This window comes from Marmota marmota, unplaced genomic scaffold (genome assembly GCF_001458135.2).
Source record: "Marmota marmota marmota unplaced genomic scaffold, marMar, whole genome shotgun sequence".
In the NCBI taxonomy this organism is placed as follows: domain Eukaryota; kingdom Metazoa; phylum Chordata; class Mammalia; order Rodentia; family Sciuridae; genus Marmota; species Marmota marmota.
In genome coordinates this window covers 9,964,151-9,971,463 of record NW_025999977.1, presented here as the reverse complement: position 1 = coordinate 9,971,463, position 7,313 = coordinate 9,964,151, and the positions used below count along the sequence as shown (strand labels likewise).

Genomic DNA, 7,313 nt, shown 5'->3' with positions numbered 1-7,313 from the left:
CCAGCCCCAAAAAAAAAAAAAAAAAAAAGAGTTTTCCTATAACAATTCTGAGTTTGGATTCTCATGGAAAGCTCTGGTGTCACCAGGCCAGACTCCCACATTGCAACAACAGCGGGAGTGTTTCCATGCTGGCACTGTGCAGGCAGCCATCGTTCCTGCCACTCGGGTTGCACTGGCCTGGCCATATCCTGCCTGCACACCTGCACAGGTGTCCATCAGCCCCAGTACTCCAGGCTGCCCTCTACCGGGCACTTCCCATACTTCCCCTCTCATGTTCTTCTCACCCAGACCAGCATCACTGTTCAAGTGGGGCAAAGCCAGCTGCTTCCTCTTTCTTCCTTTTTCATGATGTTCTTCCCCCAGGTCCTTTTTTTCTGTGCCATGAATCCTTTTTTGATCCCCCAAGAGTCCAGGATTTTGAAACTCAATAGCTGGAAAAAACCACTTCTCTCTCTGCCTCCCGCTCTCTGTCATCATATCACTTTTCCGGGCAGTGAGAACAGAACACGCTGACCCTTAAATAGGGAAACCAACAGATGGGAATGAAAAAGAAAACTGGGAAGCATTTGGTGAAGATGTGGATCCAGGTCTTACACCCATCATACTGGCAAATATTAAGAGTTGAGTTTCAAGTGCTGCTAAGGTGAATGGAAATCAGAAGCTGGGAACATCACCTGGTGTAAGCTCCCTGGGAAGCAGTGTGATGCGTTGGGTGGACTGTTGGGTCAGCTTTTCATTACTGTGACCAAAGACCCAATGAGAACAATTTTAGAGAAGGAAAAGTTTATTTGGGGCTCATAGTTTCAGAGATCTCAGTCCATAGATGACCAACTTCATTACCCTGTGCCCAAGATGAAGCAGAACATCATGGTGAAAGAGTATGGCAAAGGAAAGAATCTGGAGTCAGGGCATCAGGAAGCAGAGAAAGAGAGAGAGAGAGAGAGAGAGAGAGAGAGAGAGAGAGAGCGAGCACTCCCTACCCACCGGGGACAAACTATAGGCACATCCCAGTGACCCTCTAGCCACACTCTACATGCCTACAGTTACTACCCAGGTAATCCATTCAAGTGAATTAATGCACCGATTAGGTTAAGGCTCTTATAACTTGATCGATTCACCTCTGAAATTTCTTGGATTCTGTGTTATGGTTTAGATATTAGGCGTTCCCCCAGAAGCTCATGTGTGAGACAATGCAATAAGGTTTAGAGGTGAAATGATTGGATTATAAGAGCCTTAACCTAATCAGTGTTAATCTCCTGATAGGGATTAACTGGTGACTGTAGTCAGGTAGAGTGTGGCTGGAGCAGGAGGGTCATGAAGGTATCTCTGGGGTTATGTATTTTGTGAGCTAAATTTAGTCTCCCTCTCTCTGCTTCTCATGTCCTGAGCTGCCGTGATGTTCTCCCTCACCTCGAGCCCTAAGAAATGCAGCCAGCTGTCTGTGGACTGAGACCCCTGAAGTTGTGAGCCTCAAAATAAACTTTTCCTCTTCTAAAATTGTTCTTTCAGGTCTTTTGGTTACAGCAATGAACAAGCTGACTAAAACAGTCTCACACATGAGCTTTTGGGAACATCTCCTGTCTAACATGGACTGAACCAATACTTCCCACCCAGCCATGACATCCTGGATGCTGAACCCAAGAAACTCCTTCCCATGTCTACAACAAGATGTGTAAAGCTCTGTTCATTGTAGAAATGTTTGTAATACAGAAGATTTGGAAACACCTAAAAGCTTGCAAATGGGAAAGTAGATAAATAAAATGTGTTACATACAAATAATGAAAAACGTTAGGCAGATAAAGGAATGCTCAGGCCCACATCTACTTATATCAGTCTGGAGCAATCTCAAAAGCATCACCTGGGCTGGGAAAAGGTGACAAGCAGTAAGAGATGTATACCAACAGGCCATGCATATATATTTTTTAAAATATTTTTTTAGTTTGCAGATGGACACGATACCTTTATTTTATTTATTTTTCTGTGGTACTGAGGATCAAATCCAGAGCCTTACACAAGCTAAGCAAGCACTCTATCACTAAGCCACAACCCCAGCCCCTGCATATATGTTTAAAAGCACACACATAATACCAAAATTGCAAATAGAAATATAATCAAGGAAGACATAGAAAAAAATCGAAACAAAAAAAAAAATCACAGGAATAAATCCTGTGGTAGGGTGAGGAAAATGAGATTTGGGATAGGGTAAGGGGTCAAAAAACAAAGTAAAATAAAAGTGAGCCCTTCCTGTGTCGATGAAGTCTGTGCGCCTTGACCCAGGGAGAATGGCTGATTTCCTCTGAGCACGCCCCATCTCAGCAAGCAGAAAACTAAACCAAAACACGAGTTAATATTTAACGCATGTGGAAAGAAAACTCCAGTGAGTGCCCGTGGATACCCCTGTGCCTGATGTGTGCTCAGAGGTGGCAGAGGGCAGTCACTCAGGCTGGGTCCTGAGGGCAGAGGGAGGCCTCAGGCAGCTTCAGGAAGTTGAGGAGCCCCAGACCTTCAGCCCTTGCGATTCTCTCCAGACGGCTGGTCTTATTCCAGGGCCACACCACAGTGTAGCCTTGACTCACTTTAATCACACAGCCTCTTAGAGGTGCTGCACACTGCTCTCAAGAAACTGCTGGGTCACTAGATGGTCCCACAGAGATTGTCACCACAGGGGTTTCACCCTGTCATTCACCTGAAGCTCCTCCAGCACAGTCTGGAGACCCTGGGCACAAACTCCTCCAGCCTCTTCTGTTGCCGGCCTCCAGTGACAAAAGCTACTTCTCAAGACAATCAAGTTCAGAACGGTCCAGCTTATGTTTCATGTGGAGGACAGAGGGGAGTGGCAGCTTTGATGATGTTTGAGGTCTCACTCTTGGAGAAAGAAGTAGGGAGAGATAGATGATGAGTTACCTGCTGTCCCCCAAATCCCCTTTATTTTCTTGGTCTCTGTTTGGAGAGGCGTCCATGAGGTTGAAGCACCCCTGCCCCAATGTCTTGACCCAACCGTGGGGCGACTGGCCCAGTTCTGTGTGGTTATGTTGTTCAGTGAGGAAGCAGGTGGAGGAAGTAGGAACAGCGCCAAGTCAGGCCCCAGGCCACTGGGGTTTCAACTGAGGGCTTCCTCCAGGTGCGCCTGGCCCGGGTTGACAGAGGGAGAACTGAGGCCTGTGGTCGCCTGCCTCTAAGATGGTGCTCAGTGATCCCTATCTCCTGGTTTTCATGTCTATGTATGGTTTCCTCCCACATTGTATCAGGGTTGGTCCGTAAGACCAACAAAATACGGCAGAAGTGGTGATGTTGGTCTCAGAGGCTAGCCAAAGACACTGTGATATCTGCCTTAGTTTCCTTTTTGGGCTGCTCACTTTGGAAGAAGCCAGCTGCCACGTTGTGAGTTCCTGCAGCCCTCTTGGAGATCCTCAGGGTGAGGAACAGAGGCTTCCTGCCGGCAGCCATCCAGGAGCCATCCTGGACGTGTGTCCTCCAACACAGTCAAGACCTCGAATGACAGCAACCTCTTTCAATATCTTAACCCTGAACCAGAACCTTCCAGCTTGACTACTTCAAATTCCTGACTCTCCAAATTAGAGAGTTAGAGATGATGATAGGTGTGTGTGTTTGTTTAAGCAGCTAAATTTTGCGTTAGTTTGATACACAGAAAGGGCTAGGTCAGGACCTGGGCTGTAGCTCAGTGGTAAGGCACTTGCCTAGCATGCATAAGGCCCTGAGTTCGATCTCCAGCACTGCCAAAAAAAAAAAAAAGAAAAGAAAAGAATGAAAGAAAAAAAGAAATGTCATCCAATGCACTTGGCAGCTGTAAGTGCATTCTTGGCTGTGTCTGGGGAGGCTTCTGGGCTGGGGGTTTGCCTCCTGTGCCAGACAGGAAGTAGTAGGGCTCCCAGAAGGTTTTAGCCCCTCACTCCCTCTTCCTTCCCTCACACCTCAGGAACTTCCCTTCAAAATCCCAACAGCAGATGTGGAAAGAAATCCTAACAGAACTTCCCTTATTTGACTAAAAGCCAAACTTTACCACAAACCCCTCCCTGCCAGTCAGGAAGGTGACCAGCCTTGGCCACCTGGACATTTCAAAAAGAGTATGTAAACAAGTCACATCAAAATCTTCCTCCTTGGAAGCCTAATCTGCCGCCCTTTTGTTAAGTTGGTACAAACCCTTAACCTCTAGATATTCAGCAAGGTACTTGTTACTTAGTGCTTCTACTGGTAACTAGACCAGGTCTTTTCTTTTGTTAATCTATCAGTTAATTCACAGGCCACCTACTCAAAGCCTAAATTGGGAAAGGAAAAGTTTTCCCTCCCAACACCTTTAAATGAAAGAAATCTCCAGGGGCCACCATGTGCGAAGTTCTAGAGCCTTCTGCACTGTTTTCTCTCTGGTATAATGAACTTTCCATGAGAGCAGCCTCTGCAGAGGGGAGGCCCCAGGCACTCACAGTTCCCATCCTCCACCTGCCTTGGTGCAGATGGCCAGGGACCCAGGAAAACGCAACTGCTAACCTTAGGTCACAGCCTGAGCACCTCTGCATACATGAGGCTGTGCCTCCTGGTTGTTAGTCACCACCTTTGGTGGTGATTTTGGTTTATTTCACGAACAACTTTGCTATGTACCAGGCTCTGTTCTAAGTTCTTTACAGATATCAAGTCATTTAATCCTCAGAACAACCCTATGCAGTAAATGTTATTATTACCTTCACTTTACAAATGAGGATCATAGGACACAGAGGGGTTAAGCAGTTTGCCCTAGGTTACACAGTGAAGGAGTGGCAACACTAGGCAGCTCCCATGCTCCGGCCGCAGATGAGAATTGACTCAGTGTCTATTTAGTGAGCATTTGGTGTCACTGGGGCACTATTTCTTGGCGAGGCCTCCCAAGGTTAGACAAGGTTACATACTTTGGTTCAGGATTTAGGGAACTCAGAGCTCCACATCCAAGCAGAGCTTCACCTCCTGAGGAAACCAAGCCACATGTCACTGGGAAAACCACAGGGGTTCATTTTCCAAGGCCAACCTGTATGCTCAACTCTGAGGGTTGGCCTGACTCCTGTTGCTTGGCCAGTTCCCTATGGAGATGGCCCTATCCTTCCCCATCTTCCTAGTTCAAAGCTTCTCAACCCAGGGCATCTTTGCCCTCCACCTGGAGGAATATTTGGCAAAGTCTAGAGACATTTTTGACTAGAAGGCTGCTACTGGCTGGCACCTAGTGAGCAGGGGCCAAAGATGTTGCTGGACTTTCCCAAATGCACTTGGCAATGTCTCAGTTCAACGGTGCCACACTTGAAAAACTGAGCTGGGCTCACCTCATTCCAACCATAAGTCCTTGGAAATACAATATAGATTTTGAGGTACTGACAGATGTAGCTGACATTATTTTGTAACAGGTTTTTGTGCTATTTTATATTGTCATTCTCATAAGTCAGGCTTTGTTACTATTATTATTATTTTTATATTTATTTTTTAGTTGTAGTTGGACACCATACCTTTATTTATTTATTTTTATGTGGTGCTGAGGATTGAACCCAGGGCCTTGCACGTGCTAGGCGAGGGCTGTACCGCTAAGTCACAACCCCAGCCCCTTTGTTGCTATTATTATTTTTGCAGCCCTGGGGATTGAATCCAGGGGTTTTCTATCACTGAGCTACATGCCCAGTCCTTTTTATTTATTTATTTTTTATTTTGAGATAGGGTCTCGCTCAGTTTCTGAGACTGCCTTGGAACTTGTGATCCTCCTGCTTCAGCCTTCTGAGTCACTGGGATTACAGACATGTGCCCACCATGCCTGGCTTATTATCCATATTTTATAGACTGGGAAAAAGTTTTAAGGTCAAGTGGCTTGGCCAAGGTCACATAGCTAATAAGTGACAGCCAGGTTTCTTGCCTTCTCAGGCACTGATATACATAATTAGACAAAGTAAAGATAGTAAGTTCCCAGGGAGACCTGGCCCCATGCCTACCCTAGGCCTGCCTTCGTCCTCCCCTGGGAACAGAGGGGTCAGAACCCTTCTCTATGGCATAGTTGCAGCCAAATTTTTCAAAGCCAGCAGAGAACAGCTTGGGCTACCTGTTTCTTAAAGAAGGGGAAGAGTGGGGAGAAGAAGAAGAGCTCCTGTTTTACATAGAGACAGTTGGGATGGAGAGGATGGAGCGGGTAAGAGATTGGACGGGAAGTGAGGCCTGGGAGCTTTTTATTATTTATTACAGCAGGGCAATGAATGGGAGGTTTGTTTCTAACCCATAAATACCCTCCTTTGATCCCTGTGCATATCAGAGATAAATGAGTCACTCTTAGGCCTCAGAAATTAATGATTGTCCTAATTATCACCCCAAGTGACCTTCCAGCATTAGTAATTCTTACCACACTCTGCAAAATAGCTGTGTCAAGGTTTGACCCGGTCCAGGAAAGAGATGGACCTGAAGTGGGGTGAGCATTCGTAATTCCTGTGGCCATTCCCCGTTCCCCAGTCCTAGCCTCAGTTTGCAGAAATGAAATTGGCCTCCATTCCTAAGGCCAGAGAATCCTTAGAACCAGACCCCAGCTTCTGGCCTCTGCCTTCCCTGTCTTTCTCTTCAAACCCCAGAAGCACTGTGCAGGCAAGCAGCTCAGGGCCTTGTCAAATCCTGACCAGGGAAAGGGGGCCCCCAAGGTGCTTCCAGGAAGACAGGGCCATCCGGAAGCAAGAGGACATTTGGTGCAAAGTTAACATTTGACCTCTTCCGCAGGCCCCTTCCCATTCAGGCTGGGGAAGAGCTTTGAAGTTTCCTTTGTCTGTCTGTTTTCATAGCCCTGATCCTGTACTGGAATTGGCTTGCAGCCCTGCCCCATCCCTGGAGAGTTGTTCTTCAACTACAAAAGTCTTAGAAGAATATTACAAGCTCCACCCGCCATCCCCAAGCTATGGCCTGGTTTTCCTTTGGGCTGAAATGCTTAGGAGGAAAAGAGCTCCTGTTTACAATTTTGCAAGATGAAAGCCCCTGACCCCTAGAACCAGATCTGAGGGCAGGCACTGCCAAGGGAGCTAGTTAGGGAGGAGGGAGGAGGAGGGAGATGAAGAGGGTTCTAGCGAGATTGTCCCTCAAGATCTATCAAGTAAGGAACAGAAGTAAAAAGCAGGTGGCCCCAGCCTCTCCTGTCAGGCCTCACGAGCAGACCATGCACTTCATGTGGCTAAATATCAATTTCAGGGGCTTTGTTTCTCTGTTTATGAGAGCATTCTGCTTGTAGTGTTGCTCAAGCCCACCAGAAAGGCAGTGTAAAAGCAGGAGAGATGGGGATAAAGAAGGAAGAAAGGAGAGAGAGAGAGAGGGAG

The 7,313-nt window shown here is 46.8% G+C and overlaps 1 long non-coding RNA gene across 3 annotated transcripts in view; it reads left to right on the top strand.

Moving 5' to 3' along the window:
* Positions 1-2,394, top strand: part of LOC125617162 — a 51,728-nt gene extending 49,334 nt beyond the window's left edge. For all 3 annotated transcript variants that reach the window (XR_007348057.1, XR_007348056.1, XR_007348055.1), the window contains one exon: positions 1,510-2,394. This is a non-coding gene — a long non-coding RNA (uncharacterized LOC125617162). The remainder of the gene's footprint in view (positions 1-1,509) is intronic.
* Positions 2,395-7,313: the final 4,919 nt, after the last annotated feature.